Source organism: Equus asinus, chromosome 8 (genome assembly GCF_041296235.1).
Source record: "Equus asinus isolate D_3611 breed Donkey chromosome 8, EquAss-T2T_v2, whole genome shotgun sequence".
Taxonomy (NCBI): domain Eukaryota; kingdom Metazoa; phylum Chordata; class Mammalia; order Perissodactyla; family Equidae; genus Equus; species Equus asinus.
In genome coordinates, this window is record NC_091797.1 from 71,489,036 (window position 1) to 71,509,299 (window position 20,264).

The window sequence follows — 20,264 nt, forward strand, 5'->3', positions numbered from 1 at the left end:
CCTGTAAATGCCCCACAGGCAGAACCGTCGTTGCTCCTCCCAGTGTCTTGCACACAGTAGGAATGAGCAATTGCGTGTTGAATTGAACCACATCTTTCAAGTGAGACTGGGTCAGTGATTCCTAAAGGTCAGAAAAGTCGTGAGTCCCCAGGCCTAGGCGGGCTGCGTGAGATGCTTCTCGGAGAATTTGGAGCTGGGTGTGTGAGCTCGTCGCCGGGCATCTCTGAGGCTAGTGGCCAATCAGCTCTTCCCACAACTCGCCGTGTCACCTTGGGCAGCTCAAGCTTCTGATGCCTCCTTGATGGAAGAGGGCTGAGAAGGCTGCCCTGGAGTCAGGTTGTAAGGATTACACGTAAAAGCATTCAATATTTAATCAATGAATAATAATACAAACCCATAAATGTATGAGACTTGCCAGCACAGGGGCTGTGCTTGAAAATGGGTGGGATCCTTATTATCCTTACTATGGTGGACACTTCTGATTGTCTCGCCCAATATCTGTTCTCCTTCCTTAAAAATATGATCCCAATTTAAAACGAGCACACGGCCACCTGAAATAAAGACTGCATTTCCTTGTAACTAGATGTAGCCATTTGCATCTGCAAGTGGAAGTGTCCATGGAACCTTCCAGGAGTGTCCTTAAAAAGCAAGTACCTTTCTTTAGTCTTTTATCCTTCCTGCTGATTGGGTTTGGGATGTGATGTCCGGAGCTGATGCAGCCATCATGTTTCATGAGAATGTTAAGGACATCACTGGAAAAAGATGGAAGGGGCCCAGCTCCCTCCTGGTCATGGAGGCACAGTTCCAGCCCTAGCATGCTTAGCACTAGATGGCATTTCCATGAGAGAGAAATAAACTTATCTTGTGGAAGCTAGTGTTCTTTTTTGTCCATATAGCCTGTCATTGTCCTTTTATTCACAAACTCGGAGTCCCTTGTCCCGTGAAGCAGTAAGGAGCTGTCTAATGATGATGGTCAAGCCCAGGTGTGGTTGAAAGAGACATACATAGTACTAGATCTCCCCAGATAGAAAAACAAAAAAAATGTACCCAAGCTTAAGGTCCTCAATGTTAGGATTACAGCAACTCCCTCCATACTGCATCGTTTCCCCAAATAGGTAAAGATAAAACCATTCCGGGTCAGCATTCAAGCTACAATTTTTTACAGTCGCCCCTTCCAAACATTTATTTAGTGTAAAAGTCTCAGATTGTCTAAAATCATCCCAGTGCAACAGCAACTTGCAAACAATTTTCTAAAGCATCTTCACTGCATAGGATTACTGTACCCAGTGGAGTGACTGAGTCGTATTAACGCGAACTTGATAGTGCCAAGCGCTCAGACGAGTCTTCCAGGAATAAGAAACAGCTGGAAATAACAACCGACAAATTCTCCAGATGCTTTTTACCCCTGTGTTGGCAACTGTGTTCATTCTAGATGAATGCAGATTACCACGACTTTTATAGGGTTGAGCCAAGAGTCTACCCGGGGTGTTTGAACAGCTGGCTTGGGAACAATGTAATCAGGGAGGTTTGGTCGTTGGGCTTGTACAGTCGGTTAGGAAAACTGCATGAAATTTAAAGAAGTCAATTTCTGATAATACTTTTTTCATACTGGGGGAGGGACAAAAGTTTTTGTTGTTTTTTTTTGCAGATTTCTTTTTGTCTTAGGTTGTTAAAAATTATGCATGCCTAGTGGGGCTGGCCCCGTGGCCGAGTGGTTAAGTTCGCGCGCTCCGCTGCAGGTGGCCCAGTGTTTCGTTGGTTCGTAATCCTGGGCGCGGACATGGCACTGCTCATCAGACCACGCTGAGGCAGCATCCCACATGCCACAACTAGAAGGACCCACAACGAAGAATATACAACTATGTACCAGGGAGCTTTGGGGTGAAAAAGGAAAAAAATAAAATCTTTAATAAAAAAAAATTATACATGCCTAGTAGAGTGACTTTAACCTGTGATTGTTAATTTTGTTTTCCTAATTAATTCAACTTTAAATTTCTTTGTGTTTGAGTTTTTTGTTTGCTATTTGGGGTGCTTTTGGTGGTAGCTGGCTATGCTCTTGTGTTTTATGAACGAGTGAGGAGAAATCGGTATATTACAAGCAAAAAGGTAAGTCCTCTAGAGTCGCTTCATAGAGCCGGCGGTGGTGCCATGCTCACAGGGTGTAAGATGGTTGTTCTTTGGTGGCTCTGAGGGCGAGGCAGGCTAGGTGGCTCTTCGGGTCCAGCAGAGACACTGTTTGGCAGAGGTTGCCAAGTGGGACCTTGCAGGCTGAATCTAGTTCACAGGTGTATTTTGTTTGTCCCACACAGAGTTTTTTTGAAAAGTTGGGATTAATTGCCGATTTTTAAAACCTAAGCAGTATCACGTAGATAAAAGAAGGGCGTCTGTCTCCTCTGTGATGATCAGCACTGAGTCCTGGCTTCCCTCCCGAGACGGGGCATCAGCTTCAGCTCCCTGCAGCTCCCACAGGAATAAATCTTCTCATTCACAGTATCGGTCTTGCCCAGAAGCGTCACCCTAGGAGCTGGGTTTCCATTCCTGCTTAAATAGATGCCACGTGAAATAAGAGTAGCCACCATCACAAATGACACTTGGCCCTGTGGAAAGTCTACAGTGTATAGACCCATCCGATAACAACTCAGCTTCTCTCTAGGATTTTCTAAAATGATGAATGGCGCATAGGTGTGGTAGATATTTAAACACACCTTTGTTAATAAAGAAGAAGACGTCCCAGTGTCTGATTTGGTTGTTGGAAATGCCACTATTTAAGGATTGAGATTTATTTCCCTCCTCAAGGATGCAGACATCGAGTTTAAAGCAGCTAAAGAAGGAACGGACTCCGTGATTAAAGACGCTGTGTCTTTTCCCTCCCTGGAAAGAAGGAATGTTTTTGAAGCCTATTATCTAAAATTGTAGCTGCAGACCTGACAAGTTGTTCCTGTTACTTTTTTCCTAGTTAAGAAGCAAGAACTTGCATTAATGATTAAGGAACACAGTCTTTGGCTTCTCAAGTATCCAATTTAAATATGTTTATCACCAAGTATGTGGCTGCTTGAAAAAATGAATTAAGCAATTTTTACAAAACGACTAACAATATAAGCAGCAAGGTGGGGCTGCCGTTTCTCTGTGATGTCTAAGGAATGAGACAGAAAGCTTCTGCTTCCTTAACTTGTCGCTAATAACCTGGGACGATCCATCCGTCACAGGCAGGGCTGGAGCCACTCCACTGTCCACCACTGGTCCCCTGAGAAGGAACCGAAAGAGAGAGACTTTGGGAAATTGGGGCGTGGAACCATGAGTATTTGACAAGGAATGAAAGAGCAAAATTGTTGAAAGGGGCTGATCTTTTCCGTTTCAGCTTCTGAAAGGACTTCCCGAATAGCAGTCTTACAACCTCTTCAGCAGCACCTCTTAGAACTCACATGTCAGAGGCGCTAAAACAGCTGCCCCGGGGCAGAGTTTGTTCCCTCCCTGGAGCAGCCTCCCGGGCGTCCTGGAATTGAAGTCAACAGGAGCCTTGGGTAATTGGCGGCATGAACAGGACTGGAGCCACCCCCACACAGGACTGTGGGCTTGTCCTTCTTCCCTGTGATTTTGCTTTTATGGAACAAAGGGGTTAAAGATATCCCCGTTTCCCAGCCTTCCTGGAATGATTCTATTCAAATCACCAGCACAACACAAAATTCATTACAGCTCAATTTTAAGGCTCATTAGTTGCTGGATCTTGGTTTCTTACGGAGATGGAGGGGAGGTTTTTTTCTTATTGTTGAAGCTGGGGAGCATAGAGTACTCAGTATCAAAAATATTACATATATCTATATATACACGTAATATACATGCATATATATGTGCATGTTTATGTGTATATCCTATGTATGCATATGCGTATACAGATACGTGCATATGTGTGTATACGTGTGTGTCTGTGTGTATTTGTGTGTGTGTGTATTTTACCTTGGTTGTGACCGGTATGCATTTTTATGCACCAGATTCGGTGCCTCTAGTAGCTGGTGCTGGCGAGGGAGCAGAGGGGCGTCCCTGTATGAGGATGAAGTCGGACCGCTTGGAACCGACCCCCACATGATGTCATCCAAGAGAGTTTTATCCTTTTCACCTCCTTGATTTTCCCCTCCGTTTCACTTTTTGCCTTAATCTGCCCACGTCTCTTCTACAGACACAGGGTGCTCTCCATCCCTTTGTTAATCAGCCTCAGTTTCTGTCGCAGAAATGCTAGCGGTGGCAGAAACGTGACAGCCCCCGCCGAGCCCCTGGTGACGCGGAGCCTTGTGCAGGGGCGTCTGCACCTCACCCCGGTGGCCTGTGAGCCATCCTCCGCGCGCACAGCTGGCTTCCTGCGGCCCAACGTTTGCTGGATCAGGACTTTCGCTTCAGCAGGAGACCTTGCAGGGTCAGCGCCTGCCCTTCGAAGCTGCGGTGCTTTCAGACAGGTGGAGCCCGCGAGTTCGGTTCTTGGTGTGGGGGCTGTCCTCCGGAGCCCTGGTTGCGACGAGCAGGGCTCGAGGGTAGGGACGAGTGTGTGGGAAGAGGGCGTGTGCCTCGGATAGGCACAGGGTGAAGATCAGAGTTAATGGCCATACCCCCAACTGTTTGACAGCTAAAGAATACAAGTCTTCTCCTCTTTGGATTATTTAACTTTTGTATGAATTAAGGTTAAGCATCTATTGAGATTGTTCTTTCTATTTTTAAAACAAAAAAGAAAAACCTGAGAGAAGACGGGAAGCTACATCCAAACCCACTGGCTCTAACAACAATGGCTGACGGTACCCAGCACTTCCCAGATGACTGCCTCCCGCTGCACAGTTCTGTGACGCAGGGACTGTCCTTACCCACTTTTGCAGATGGGGAAACTAAAGCACAGAGATCACTCAGCTTGCCCAAGTCCGTCCTGTGGAAAGTGGCAGAGACTGTTGGAATCCAGATGGGCAGATTCCCGAGGCTGAGCCAGTAACAAAATTGGTACAATACCGTCTCCCATTTTTGACTGTTCCTCTCCTGTCTTTGTCCACATCTGTGCGTGTTTTACTGTAGCCGTAACCAGTGTCCATATGAGTGTGCTTTCTGCCCTTGTTCACGTCACATTTTATCAGACACTTGTCTAGTTTCCGTTCTTATCACAATCGCTGCATAACTATGGTAGTCTTGCATTTGGAGGGTCTGCCCAAGGGTACAGTTAACTCCCTAGTTTTTACTACCTATCCTTGCTTATTGATCCCTGGTTATTCCCCACCTCATCCAACAGTGATTTCAACAACAATGCAGCAAATGCAGAGACACCCACCTGCTTGACTAAGATGGACCTCACCTTAGGTAATACTGACATTGGTAACATCCATGAAAATCTCTTCCTGACAAACATAGGGTTGGAACCAGGACACATAGGTGGTCACCATTCATGAGTTTGGACTGAGGCAGGTCATCTCAAGAGCTGTAGGGTGGGCCCATGATGTAGAGGGAGACGGGCCTATAGAAAGAAAGAAGAGAGAAACCTAAATTCCCAAAGAAGCAGATGAGAGACAGGAATTGCACCCCCGGGACACATGTCACGTGTCCCCACGTGGCCATGGATGAACGGTCCCTTCCTCACGGAACCTTTTCACACCTGATCAGATCAGTGCTCCTCTGGATGCTGTCTCAGTGCGCCGAATTGCTCAACCACAGAACCTAGGGCGGATACAACCCTGCATATATTGCTGTGGTTATTTGATTGATATTCTTCTCCTGCGTTTTGTTCACTATGGGTCACCAACCTCCCCCTCAATGACAGCGAACATTTATTGGGTGTGCACTGTATTCCCAGCTCCTTGCACAATTTTTACAAGCGTTATCCCATTTACCACTCACAGTAACCCACAGAGCCACATCTCTTATCATCCCCACTTAACTGCTGAGGGAATGGAGGCATTAGGAAATTTGCCCAAATTTTACGATCCCCATGGCTCGTAAGTGGTGGAGGTGGAATTTCTACCCTGTCCTTCTGACTCTAGGGTCCTAGCTGATACAGAAATATTCTCTCCAGGCGTGTGATATTGTTTATTTAGCCATTCTTGCATTTGTAGACATTTACATTGTTTCCACGCTTCCTTGTCTGGATAATCCTGCTCTGAACATCTTTGGGCTGTATAAGGATACTCTGAGTCTGCCCACTGCAGCCGCTCAGGCCTTCTTTCTGTTCTTGGGCGAAGTCAGACTTGTCTCATCTCAAGGCCTTTGCACCAGCTGCCCCCTTGCCTGGAACTTTCTGCTCCATATCTTCACTCCCCCTACTCTTTCTTGATAGCCAGCCCTCCACTCAAATTTCACCTCTTCGGAAAAGCATTCCTGAGTCAATCGAAATGAGCACCGCTATTCTTACCTACTGCCCCTTTATCATCTTGTATTGTCTTCATAGCACTACCATCCTCTACGGTTATTTGTTTACTGCTTTCCTGCTCATTTTCTGTCTCCCTCCGTGACAGCCCATCCGCCTGTTCACTGTTGCAGCCCGGCACTGCGAACGGGCCACTGCCTACGTAGGCTCTCCACATTAAACACGTGATGAAGTGAATGCCTATACCTTTTTTATTTTATTCACTTGTTCCATTGGATTGAGTCCCCGAGGAATGGGATTATTCAGCCTAGAGGACATTTGCATCCAAGACACCTGGGCACCCAGGAGTGGCCGATGCGTGGAAGAGCAGCCTGTGTCCGCTCCTGGTCTGCTTGAACAAACCCCTGACTCTTCCCCAGGGTTTTCAGCCCCACAGAGATGAAAAGAGTTCTGTTTTCTCTTGCTTCCTTTTCTCAGTGGTACAGCAATGAATCTTGTGCACGCTGTCAGCATCTGTGTCTTCTCCGTTCCTCAAAGATGCTAAGAAAGATAAATGTTGCAGGGTGGGGTCCCAGCTACCACTGGCTTCAGTGCATGGCAGCTTCTGTCCTCGCAGGTCTGCTGGGCCTGGGCTCAGTCAGCCTTTGGAGTGTCAGCAACGCGGGGCGCAGCCTGGGCCTGCCCGGGCTTAGATCATCTCCTTTCAGGCTCTGGTATGACTTCTTATTCCACTTTTAGAAACATCTAGATTTGGTTATTACAGGACATGAAAAATAAAGGTGGGACGAGATGATAACTCACAGTTTATCGACATGTGTGCTTCAGGAGAGCTGTGTTTTCTGGGGTCCATCGCAGACACCGCCCTGGGTTTGTTTATTTCCCACAGGAAGTTGAATGCAACCGTTATGTCAATGTGAAGCCCTTTGTGCAAGTTGTGGGCAGGATCTAGATATTTGAGCTGTAGACTGATGCACACATTTACCTTCTCTAAATACTCCACTTGTCCGCTCTCTGACCCTGTGACTCATTTTCCAAATTAAATGGCCCAAGTGACTCCCAGTATATGGAAACCAAATCATTAAATTAAAAAAATCACAGTATTTCTTTTTACAAAAATTGTGCTTTCTTACTGTAAAAATCTCAAATTACATAAATTAGATTTTTATGCACAGCCTAATAAATTTAAATTATATGTGTATGAAATTACTCCAAGGAAATTTCTGTTACAGCTGTTCTGTGGAATACTGTGCACCTATTAAAAAGAATGAGACGGGTCAATGATTTCTCACACAGAAATAGCCTTATGATTCGCTGACTGAACGAAAGGCGCGTTCCCTGTCACTGTGTGACCGCGTTTGTGAGTTATACTCCTCAGGTCGTGCTCTCCCTCATGGTGCTCCTGGTGGAAATGGAGCTCTACACCCTCTTGTGTGGTGCCATCGCTGTCCAACGCTGTCCAAGGCAGTTCCAGCTTTACATGCCTCAGTTTCCCCATCTGTTAAATAGGGATAGTAGTACTGACCTCACGGAAGTATTATCAAATTGATGAGCCAAAATTTGTAAAGTACTAAGCATGTTGTTAAATTTTTATGTGTGTGTGTGTGTGTGCATAGATATGATCGGTAGATGAACCCCAATCCTAATCATCACAAAATCCCACACACTGCTCAATGGAACTAGTAGAAGCATCTTGTTGTTAAGAGAATTACCTAATAGAAGTGGCTCAGTGTCTGGAACTGGATTCCAGGGACATGGGGTGAATTTGATGCCCTTCTTGCTCTTGAGACCTTTAGTGTTAAGGAACTTAGGGGCTTTGACAAGAACACTTAAGATTATTCTGAAATGCATATATGGCCTCATTTTGCATGTTGGTAAGCCCAGTTGAGGCTAAATGAATAGCTGCATCAGTTCAAATAGTGATTAAGAAATGTTGCCATGTTTTACCATGCTGATAATAATGGCAAACACTTATACGACAGTTACCAGGCACCAGGCCTGGGTGAAGAAGTATATATGTTTTACCTCCCTCGATCATTGCAGAAACCCATTGAGGCAGGTACTCTTATTGTCCACACTTTACAGATGGGGAAACTGAGGCACGGGGCAGTTAAACTTACTCAAAACCACACAGCAGGGAAATTACAGCCAGGATTTGAACCACTATCCTATGCTGCCCCTCAGGCATGGGCATCTACAAAAGCAAGAAGCACATCATCTGCCTTGGGACCTGGAATGCCAAGCAGAGTGGAGTCCATAGCTAGGATTCCATTAGCATGCTTACCGCAGATAAATTCAGTGACATGTGCTCTGTCCTGCTCACGGAGCCCTGGAAAGAGTGTGAGCCACGAGGCAGGAATGGGCTGTGTCCTGAGGGGCCCCCCGGTGCCCCGTGCCTCTCAGATCTCTGGGAGATGCAAGTATTTAATTAAACATAAGACAACTGCTTCGTCTGGCTCTCAGTGACATGTTCTAATGTCATATTAGACTGAGAGAATTTCTGTCTCCAACGTGGCGCATAGATGTGACTGAAATAAGGAGATGAGCCAGTCCATCCCCAATAGCATTCCGTTCTAGGTATTCTGAAAGGCAATGTCCTCCTCGTAAGGAGATCCTCAATGGCTGGCTTCCTTGGACGACTGACTCCGTGGGTCCCTTAGAACCTTCAGTATTTCACTCCCCTGGGCAAATACCCCTTTACAGATTCCAAAACCCTTTCTGGATGAGTACTGTGTCCTCTTCCAAATGTATGGTCAGCACCCTGTTCTGATAGCTTTCCTAGGATTTGTTGACTTACACCAGGTCCTTCCCAAGACCTCTTCTCTCCCTGAGTGTCAGGAGGACATGCCTTCCTGTCTGATCTAGGCAGCTCTTGGAGGGGAGATTTGTGTACTCAGATGTTAGAAAGAGCCGGGAATCCTGGTGTGTTAGAGGCTGATGGGCGGGAGCACCAGCTTCCACTTGAGGAGCATCTCCCGCCTCCCAACAGCAAAGTTCTTATAAAATGGGAGCGTTGACATTTCAAACCCCGAGTCTGTGATCTCTTCCTCCACAACAGCCCACGGCTGTACAGTCTTGCGTATACTCACCACGTTTGCTGTACTTTATGTGCATTGGAGGAGAATTTCAAGGATAACTGGAAAGAAATGTGATTTTGTCCTTGCCTGGGAACGTGAGAACCAAATTGCCAACATGAGATGCAATCCCACCACATCCTAAAACTTTGCTGAAAATCCACAATAGATCTACATCACCTGATCAGTATAAGGATGCTGTTGGCTAAAAATAACAGAAAGCCCAATTTATTGGTGGTTTAGGTAAATGGAAGTGCATTCTTCTGACTTCACAAGAAGTCCGGAGGGAGGTGGTTGCTCCCATTGGAGTAGCTGCTGACGGGGCCATGGCTCCCCAGCTCTGCCCTGTTCCTCTCCACAGTCTTCAGAGTGCTGGCTTCTTCCTCATCCTCAGCACTTTGAGGGCTCAGAGTGACTGATGCACTTCCAGGCGGAAAAAGGAGGAACCTGGGCACAATGGGAGACGACCTCGCACCCGTCAGGATGGCCACTATTGGAAAACAGAAGACAGGAAGTGTTGGCAAAGGTGGGAAGAAATTAGAACCCTTGTTGGTGAGGATGTAAAATGGTGCGGCTGCTGCGGAAAACAGGAGGGTAGTTTCTCAAAAAACTAAAACTGGAAGGACCACATGGTCCAGCAATCCCACTTGTGGGTATATATCCAAAATAATTGAAATCAAGACATGAAGAGATAGTTGTACACCCGTGTTCATAGCAGCGCTATTCACAATTGCTAAAATGTGGAAGCAACCCAAGTGTCCACTGATGGAGGAATGGAGAAGCAGAATATAGTCCGTCCATGCAATGGAATACAATTCAGCCTTAGAAAGGAGGGAAATTCTGATACACGCCAGAACACAGATGGACCCTGAGGTTATTATGCTGAGTGAACTAAGCCAGTCACAAAATGTCAAATACCGTATGATTCCACTCACATAAGGTCCTTGGAGGAGTCAATTCATAGAGACAAAAAGTAGAAGGTGGGTGCCCGGGGCTGGGGGATGAGCATGGGGAGTTAGCGTTTAATGGGGGCAGAGTGTCAGTTTGGGAAAGTGAGAAGAATTCTGGAGATGGATGGTGGTGATGGCTGCACAGCAATGTGAATGTGCTTAATGCCACTGAATTGTACACTTCAAAATGGTTAAGATGGTAAATTTTATGTTATGTGTGTTTTACCATACTTACAAGTAAAAATCAAAACACAAGAATAACGGGAATGGATGCTGGTCAGTATAAGTTATTTAAAACCTACAGAGTGTAAAATAGCTTCGCTGGAATCAGATAACCCCAGGCGTGCCCTCTGGAATCCAGACAATACACACTTCTCCACTGAAGCCCGGCTATTTTCCTACAGCCAGAACCAGGTCACATGCCCGCCTTTAGACCAACCACGGGCCACAAGACTGGTTCTGCCTGGTTGGATTAGAGTAGTGGGGCTGTGCCGCTGCCCGAGGAGACGGACGCTTCCTCACTCCCTGAGTGAACAGGGCGTTTATTTCCAGGGAAGTGATGGAGGGTGGTTATCAGGAGGCAGTGACTAGGTGTGCCACATTGCCCCGTCACATATGCATGTGCACACACTATACGTGTGATTATATGTGCATGCATGTGTGTGTTTGTGTGGTTAGCCTTTTTTTCCCACAAGGAATGTGACATTGATTTCTCAGAATCTGCTCATTGCTGGGAGATTTGTAACCTGTTTATATCCAGTGAAAAGACCTCTGATGAGAAAAGCCTGTAATTTGGGCAGCTCTCTTTCAAATTATTTTCCTGTCGTGTTGAAGGAATTTTGCTTTTCCTCCTTTATTGACCTACTATTTCATTATAGTTTGAATTTGAGGCGGAAGTGCAGGAGAGAAAAGACCTTATGGTTCCATCTTTTTCTTTCTTGCTTTCTTAGGCTGGTGGGATGTCAATGTGCCTTCTATTGATATATGTGACATACTTCTGCTTCTTGTGAAGCAAAGGAAAGAAAAAGTCAACATGAAGACATTATCAGAGTTTACAGTGTAAACACGGAGGGTTTCTATTGTTCAAAGCATTTCTGAACACTGCAATGTCTTCTTGAGAAAGCTCTTCCGGGGAATCTAATGTCTCAAAATCTACAAACAATAGCAAAACAAGACATGCTTTAGAAAAGGGTTTTATAAACTCAGATAACAGCAGGGCCAGTTAGTTGACCTGGTGTGTAAACAGAGCTGGTCAGAGATAGTCGAGAGTGGCCCGCTCGCAGCGCCAGGCCAGTCAATCATTGACATTCCAGATGCTACACTCAGTGCTGCTGAAGTTTTGATATTTCAGAAAAAATCTGGTAATCTAGATTCTTACTGGGAATTTCTCATTTTAGAAGTTGAGTTCTAATGCAATTAACAAAATATATTGGATAGATGAGATTTATCCCTGCAAGGCCAGTTTACAACCTTTGGTTCAATAACTATGAGTAATGCTTCTCCTTTTAAATGTAAATGTTAAAAAATGTGCCTTGGAGTTGGGAGTTAGTGGGCTGTTAATTCCATCTGCAGAGAATGTATCCTTTTGTACACTTCAAGCAAGGTGTAGGAAAAACAACGACTGCAGACTTCAATAGATGTGTTTCCACCCACAGTGTATTTGCATGGGTGGCACAGAACATATTGGATAGCTTTCTCAGAGGCTGGATGCATGGAACTGTTACAGTGGCAACAGTAGCTTTCAATCCATCTCCCCAAACAGGGATAAACGAGTTGATTTGCACAATAAGTGGCTACAGACTCCAGAAACAGCCTGTCTGGCTGGTGAATCGGGCCAGGCTCTGTGTCAGGGAAGTTGTGCGTGGCAGGAAGCCCCCAGAGTCTGCGGCTTTGATGAGCCATCTTCAGCCATCAGCACTGGGTTTCACCTACTTGCTTATGAAGGCAGAATGCTAATGCTGCACTTAACATGAGGATTACTGCCTGAGACTTCAGGAGGGTGGAAAGAAGACAGAGTCAAAATACCTGCACAGGACAGGACTTGGCGCATCGTTGGAATCATCTTCTCCACTCTGAAGCAGGAGGGTGGAAAGAAGACAGAGTCAAAATACCTGCACAGGACAGGACTTGGCGCATCGTTGGAATCATCTTCTCCACTCTGAAGCAGTAGTCGCTGTTATATAGTCTGATTCTGGGATTTTAAAAAGAAAACAACCTTTTTGGAGAAGCATTGGTAGAGTTTTTTAAAACTCTGTCTGCCCATCTTAAACAGGCAGAGGTTGTCAGCTCATGTTATCGGTAAGAATAGGAAATTAGTTTTGATCTGTTTTAGGCATTCACATATCCATCCCTACCCTTGGTTAGGATGTTTTGTTTGCAAGTAAGAGAACACAAATCAATCTGGCTTAAACAATAAAAATAATTTATTGGCACATATAATTGAAACCTTTAGGGGTAAATCAGCATCAGGTACAGATTGATCCAGGGGTTTAACCATACAGTAGGAGCTCTGGCTTCGCTTCTCTCTGATTGCCCCAGTTCTTTTCCAGGTATCAGCTTCATCCTCAGGCTGGAATTTCTCATGGCAGAAACATTGCTGTATTGATTCTAGTCCTGAGGTGAAGGGAGCACATTAGTCCAGCATTTGAAGACTCTCTCTTGATGTTCACTTCATGTTGGCCATGTGCTCGATTGTGCACCAATCACTGTTGGCCAGGAAAATGCAACAGTCTGATGACTTATCCTAGCTCTGCAGCTTTGTTTCTGGGGTAGGGATGTGGACTCAGCTTCCAGGAGCCTGTTGCAGCCTCAGACAGAAGTTGTTGCAAGTTGAAAGAGGATCTGGAGAGAAATGGATGCTGAGGAGTTGTCTTAGCCCCACTTCCCTAAAAAGCAGACCCTGAGGAGAAGCTTGAATGCTATCACTTTGTTGTGTGCATGTGTCAGGGGGCATACAAGCCCAGAGGATCAAGAGGGAGCAAAAAAGTGACGGGAGACAGGGAAGGAGAGAAAGCAAATCGGAAGAGCAGTGGGGCTGGCCACAACTCCACAAGAAACACGGCTGGGGGCTGTTCATGTGGTTGTGTCTGGAGAGGCCCTGGGAAGCCTGGCGTGTTGGGACAGTCCGACTGGGAGGATGGAAATGGATTCAGCTGCCAATTCCTTCTGACTCGAGCATCATCAGACAGAATGTCCCTGCCATTCCAGGCTGTTAATGGCCCTTCTGGACGCCCACCTGGGAAGCCAGATCCATCACCTGAATTCAGAGGTGGGGAGGAAGCCACATCATCCAGGTTCAGGCAGGTCAGTCCAGGCCAGGGGCTCATCCTGGGGTCTGAAATGGGGTGGAGGGTGGCTGAGGCATTTAACCAAGAGTTTAGGCTGTGGATCCACCCTGAGGATGAGGAAGAGGGTGTATGAACCAGGCCTCCTATGGGAGGGAGCCAACCCAGTGCTCCTGCACGAAGCTCTTTCTTCCTGCTAACATTACAGCAGGGTGCATGTAACATATCAAGAAATATTTAGAGATTACCGTGGACCCTCCAACCCATGTTGACTGAGTTATGCTTTCACCGTTTCTAAGCATTTGTCTCCTAATGGACTAAAAGAATGAAGATGCGTGAGTCAAACAGTGCTTAGCGCTTCCTGTGCCTGCACTGTGCTGTGTACCATGGCAGACGCTATTAAATACCTTGACACAAGTGGCTCAGGGTGGGTGTGCTTGTTTTGTTACTTATATTCCTGTGTTTAGAGCACATATTCTTCCCCACCGCATAATCATAGCCACATGCATAATTTCTCTTGATGTGTCGTAATGTCATAATGCGGGATGAATTCAATGCCAAAAGTTTACCCCCTGGAGTGATTTTGGCTGAGTGTGATTATATGTGTTTTTATTACTTTAAAATTTATTTTGAAATTAAATATGATTTGTTTACGAAAGTATGTATAGCATAGTAGACAATGATTATAACATAGAAAAAAACTCAGCGTTTCAATATTCAAATATAGCAACTGTTAACATTTTGGTAAATATCCTTGTCTTTTTTTCTGTGCATATTATGGATTTTTATTTATGTGGGATCACAAAAACTTTTTTTACTAGTGATTTTATGTATACATTTTGACATAACTATTAGTCAAGATAGGATAGGCTTGGTTGTAGTGACAAATAAATCCTTAATATCAGCAGTTTCGTACAGCAAATATTTCTTTCTTTATCATGCAGGGCCTCCTTCATAGGCAGTTCGTGGTTGAGGGCTCTCTTGTGAGGAGTCCCCCACACTCTGAGCCAGGCTGCTTGCATTACATCGTGATCCGTCTAGAACATATGGCTTCCAAGATCAGTGTGAAAAGGGAAGAGAGACCGGGAGATTCAAAAGGGGGCAGTTTTTAGGGCCAGGTTGGGAACTGGCTTCATCGCTTCTGTCCACTCCATTGGCTATATCTTGGTCACATGACCCCATCCAAATCTCAGAGTAGACTTCCTCTGTGTCGGTAGAGAGGAAATGGCATGTCCACAACCATCTTTCAGTTAACATCAAATCTTTAAATGTCTTTTGAGAATCTGATTTTAATGGCTTATTTTGTATTCTCTCATTGTTTTATTTATCTGAAAGTGACATTGCATCGCTTGTTTCCCTGTGGTCAACAAGGCATCCGTAACCGTAGTGGCACATGTCAACTTTTGCCTATCTCTGATTTTTCCTTTGGGGTAAATCCCTAGACGTAGCATTGATAAAAATAATCGCAAAAATATATTGAATTCTTAGGTGTGTATGGCACTGTAATTTTTAGATAGTCTTTCATTTAATGAGCAAGACATTGTAATAATCTCCTTTTTACAGATGAGCAAACCAAAGCTTGAGCCGTGAACTTAACCTTTGCATGGTTACTAACTGCTGGATCCAGCATTTGAGTTCTGTCTCCTGAGGGCAATGCGTCCGCTCTCAGCTGCTGGTTCAAAGACTATTTCAACCTCACATCCAATTTCTCCTTCTAAAAGGCTGTACTAATTTATATTTCTTCAAGAGCTTGTAAGAATGACTGAAAGCTCATTCCAAAATTTTTTTCTAAATTTTGTCCAAATTAATAGTCACGATGTGGTAACATAGCTCAGTGGCTGAGAAACTGAACGAGGACTACAAGGCAGAGTCACTGAGGACTCATTGCCTTCTCCGTTTTCAGTCTGTACATCTCTAAAACTGGTAGACCTCCTCAGTAGTTTGACGCTGGAAAGTTTTGCTCAGAAGTTCCAAAAATGTCTTCCAAAATCAATAATTAAGAGCAGGAAGTTCCAAGGCATAGAAACTTCAATACTTCTAATTCTGGACCCCTTTAGAAAATATTTAAGTTGGAAGATTTTAAACATGTACAAAAGCTGCCAAACGAATTAAATTTCATATCTATTATTAGAGGAATTGGCATCACCTCTAATATATATTATAGTCATCCATTCGTTCACACTCATAGGACAAATATATATATATATATATATATATTAGGGCCATCTATTGCCAGGCACTTTGGGATGTTCTGGGAATACAGAGGTGAGTTAAACAAGAGGGATCCCTCGCAGAGTGTTGATTCTAGGGCAGCAAACATACAAAGTAAAACAAATCCCATTCATACTGAATTTCGCTTGTGTTAAGGAGCAGTCAGAAGTGCCGTAAGAGCTTCCAATGGTGGCATCTGCTCTAGTCCTGAGCTTAAGGAAGCATTTCCCTGAGTACCTGCCATTTAGACTGAATCCTTAGGAATGAGTAGGGATTCTGCAATTGAAGAGGAAGAAGGAAAATTATGTAAGGCAGAGGGAATAACACAAGCAAAGACTTGGAGGCAGGAAGGAGGCTGGGGTCCTTGACAAAAGCATAAGAAATAAAGAAGGCCCGTGGGGTGGAAGTGGAGAGGGCAGGAGAGAGGGTGGTGAGAATGAAGAGAGAGGGAGGCACGTGACAGATCAGGAAGGTTCTGGGTGCACACATCTTGGAGTTTTCCTAAGCAATGGAATACTGTTAGAAGCTTTTCAGCAAAGTGGAGGCATCATCATATTTACATTAACAGAAACAAACAAAAATCTACTCTTGCTGCCTTGAGTAGTTTCAAGGACAATGGAGTTGATTTCGGAGGTGACGTGGTTTAGGGTGCTAGCAGTGGGGAGGAGTTGACAGATTTAAGAAGACTTGGGAAATGAATGATTGTGAGGTTGAAAGAAAAGGAAGACAAAGATGTACCCAAGATTTCCATCCTCTGCTAAGACAACAAACTCAGGAGAAGAAGCCAGTTGGGGGTCGGGGGGGGAGGATCCTAAAGCTGACTTTGGACATGTTGTGTTTGGGATGCCAGCAAGACATCCAAATGGAGCTGTTGAGCAGGCGGGTAGACACAAGGGTCTGGAGCTCATGGCAGGATTTTGGCTGAGGATGTGAGCTTTTGAGTCATTGGCATATAGATGGTATTTGAAACCACAAATACCCAGTCAGAACAAACTAAATTGGCAACCTTTAAGCAATGACCCCTCTGCAAAAGCATGAGATTAAAAGAAAAAAAAGAGACAAGTCATAATGGCTTATTCTTTAAAACCAAATCCCATCATCCCACAGGCGCTGTGAATTTTTGAAATAATGACAGAGGCTGCATGCTGGTAAACTGGAGCTGTGTTTAAAGCTCCTTTTTGATGTTAAAACTTGAAGGCGTGTCTTATAAATGACGGATTAGAGAACGCGGTTGGATAGTGGTCGAGACCTTTGCCCGTGCCCCAGACTTCAGCTTGTATTCATTTTCATAATTATTGCAACAGAATTTCTTTTCTGTTTGTTTTGAATGCACATATCTGCAATTATTGGATGTAGTGTCAATTAGGGAACAGCCATCAGCTGGAAAATTGGTAGAGGAAGGCTGAGGGAGAGAGTGAGGGAGAGAAGCCTGAGCAGGATGGGAGACAGTGGTTTCCACTTGGGAAGGAGTCATTGGAAGCTGACCTTCGGCCCCGACGGGAGGCAGGGGGTGCAGACTGCCGGATGATGGAGCTCTGTGAACACTGTACTGGGGAGTGAGGCGGGCGATACATGAGCTCGATTTTCATTATTCTGGCACTGAATAAAACTATTCCTTATAGCACTTGTTCTTTTTTGTTTTCTTTTGAAAATTTTATTTTTAATTGTGGTAAAATATGCATAACATGAAATTTACCATCTTAAGCGTTTTTAAGTGAACAATTCAGTGGTGTCAAATGTATTCGCATTGTTGTGCAGCCGTCCCGCCAGCCACCTCCAGAGCTCTTTTCCTCTTGCAGAAGTGAGTCTCCACCCCCATTAAGCAGCAGCTCCCGGTTGCTCCCTTCCCCACACCCTGACAGCCATCACTCTACCTTCTGTTTCCATGACCTCCACGACTCTGAGCACCTCTTCTGTAAGTGGACGCGTGCAGTATTAGTCATTTTGTGACTGGCTTATTTCACTTAGCATGATGTCCTCCGGCTTCGTCCGTGTTGTATCATGTGTCAGAATTTCCTTTTTTGTTAAGGCAGGATAATAGTCCATTGTCTGTGCACACCACGTCTTGCTTTTCTTTTTATTGCGGTAAGGACACTTCACACGAGATCTACCTGCTTAACAAATCTTTAAGTGTGAAAGACGGTATTGTATTCCTCTTGCATAGTGGAAACTCGTTAGCAACTCTCCATTGCCCCTCCCCCCCCGGCTCCTGGAAACCACCATTCTACGCTCTGCTTCTACGAGTTTGAGTATTTTCCATCCCTCATATAGGTGGAGTCACGCAGTGTTTGTCCTTCTCATTGTGCTAAGTGAAATAACCCTGTCACAGAGGACAGATAGAGCATTTGTTCTTGACTTGATCACATTTGTATGTGTATCATTTGGCCCAGGCAAAAACAAAATCATGGATATTTTGGGTAGCATCCCAGCCTGACTCCACTGGGGAATTTCCCCATGGTTGTCAGGGGTGGGGTGGACAGGATGGGGAGTTGAGAAGACCAGGCTGTGGGAGGATGGATGGGCACTGATGAAAGGTAGGCTTGACCGGTGCTTGAGCAGGAATGGGTGGTTGTGGAGAAGGGTTTTGTCATCTTTCTACCTTTGCTGAGAAAAAGCACGCTGCTTTCAAGTCTACTCATTACTTCTCTTCCCTTTCTTTCCAAATTCAGATTAATAAGCTGACGACAGGGTGGTAGAGAAACGGTCTGCTTCCCCTTTTTCATCTGATAAAAAGCGGATGAGGCAGAAAAAGATAACTAGGACCTAATGCGAATGTGAAGTTGGGTGGCACCCGCCAGCTTTGTTTACCTCCCACACCTGGGAACTGGAATGAGTCTGATGGGAAAGTTGGATCATAGGGGCTCGTGTTCTGGGACTTACTCTAACCCTGTAAGTACAAGAATAGCCACCCCAGAGGCTATCCAGATCGTGGAATAGTGTGGAAATTTATCCCCCATTTGAAGTGTCAAAGTATAATTTTCAAAACTATAATAACTAACTTCTCATAAAAATATGACTTGAACATGTGTCAAAGATTTTCTGCACCTCCTTCATGAATGATGGAACCAGATAGGTGGTGAGGCTGGCTCACAGAGTCTCTGAGCAGCTGGGTGGTTTTAGGCAATTTGATAAAGGAATGTTCCATTGAGGTTGACAAGTTAGCTGCAAAACTGGTTAATGTCCCACAGGGCAATAAGCCGTAACACCAAGTTAATGTGTAGCTTTACTGCGTCTGGACTCCAGTCCAGGAGTAAATAGCCAAGTTAAACATAGACACCTTCTCCAAGAGAAGTGAGCAATCCTTGGGTGAGCCTGTTAACCAATGATCGTGGAAGGACATGTCGGACTTACCCTCTTGCCTGGTTTCTAAGTTTTGGGTAAGATTGCTTAACAGAAACATTGTTGCTATAGAAAATGCTTGGATGTCTGTGTGTTGTGTAGTGAAAAGTGTGGCGGCATTTCCAATACCATTTTTGCTCGATTTACGAAAGATGTCGCACGATGCCTCCAGTTCCCGTGAAAGTGTGAGATGGAATGTTTCTCTGTTCTGAGTGCTATGTCTTCTTCCAGATGATATGCTCCGCAAGACAGAATTGCTGTCTCTTTAGTCTTTCTTTCAACCCTCCCTTAATGGATGTGATTTTTCAGGCTACTTCATCAAGCCTAACAGCCCTGCAATTTAAACTTAATCTTTGAGAATTTTCTGGATGTCCCTTTTTTTCTTTGAGAGGAATTTAAGTCCCAGGTCGTGGGGAACAGGTCTCTTCCTCCTTCCGCTAAATGCACATTATCCAATCCAGATTTCAGTGTTCCCACCTCTCTTCACTGGCTTCTTCTGGGAGCCCTGTATTCTCATCTGTTCCCTGGCTGTGCTGTCCAGATGTCATTCTACCCCAGGCTGCCTTCATCCAGACCCCGGAGTGCTGCAGAGCATGAACTCTGGGAGAATGGCACTCCTGCCCTCTTTGGATCACCAGACCCTCATGGTGTTGCCTCAGTTTCTCCACGTTCCTGACTTAACAGAAGATACATCAGCTCTCTGGTTTTCTTGCCGTGATGGAGTCAGGAATTCTGATAGATCTTGACATCTGAGATTCTACATACAAATTTAGGGCACAGATCCCTTCTGCTTTAGGATCTCCCAATATATCTGGAGGGGAGGGGTTCTACCTCCCTCCTCCTCCCAAAAATTCCCTTGGGGGTTGTTCTGAGAAACAGGCAGAGTAAAGTACCGTTTCTCAGAGGCTCTTTCCAGCATCTGCTTTTCTTGTTCTTTTCTTCATATCTTTTCCCCTTCATCAAACCAGAAAATTATTCTCTAAGAGTTTGAATAGTGCACTTATTCTTCAAAATCTATTGTATAGCACTGATAGACCTTGGCTTTTCAAACTCAAAGCCAATGGTTTGGTTTTATTCTTCG

At 44.9% G+C, this 20,264-nt stretch overlaps 1 protein-coding gene across 3 annotated transcripts in view; it reads left to right on the forward strand.

Moving 5' to 3' along the window:
- The window catches only part of TMEM132D (transmembrane protein 132D), a 598,445-nt gene that overhangs the window by 93,320 nt on the left and 484,861 nt on the right, over positions 1 to 20,264 (forward strand). The window contains exon 1 of one of the 3 annotated variants that reach the window (XM_070515843.1): positions 19,114 to 19,221. The exons of the other annotated variants lie outside the window; for them this stretch is intronic. The gene's annotated coding sequence lies outside the window, so the exon portion shown is untranslated. Of the gene's footprint in view, positions 1 to 19,113; positions 19,222 to 20,264 lie in introns of those variants that run through there. 3 annotated transcript variants of the gene reach the window in all.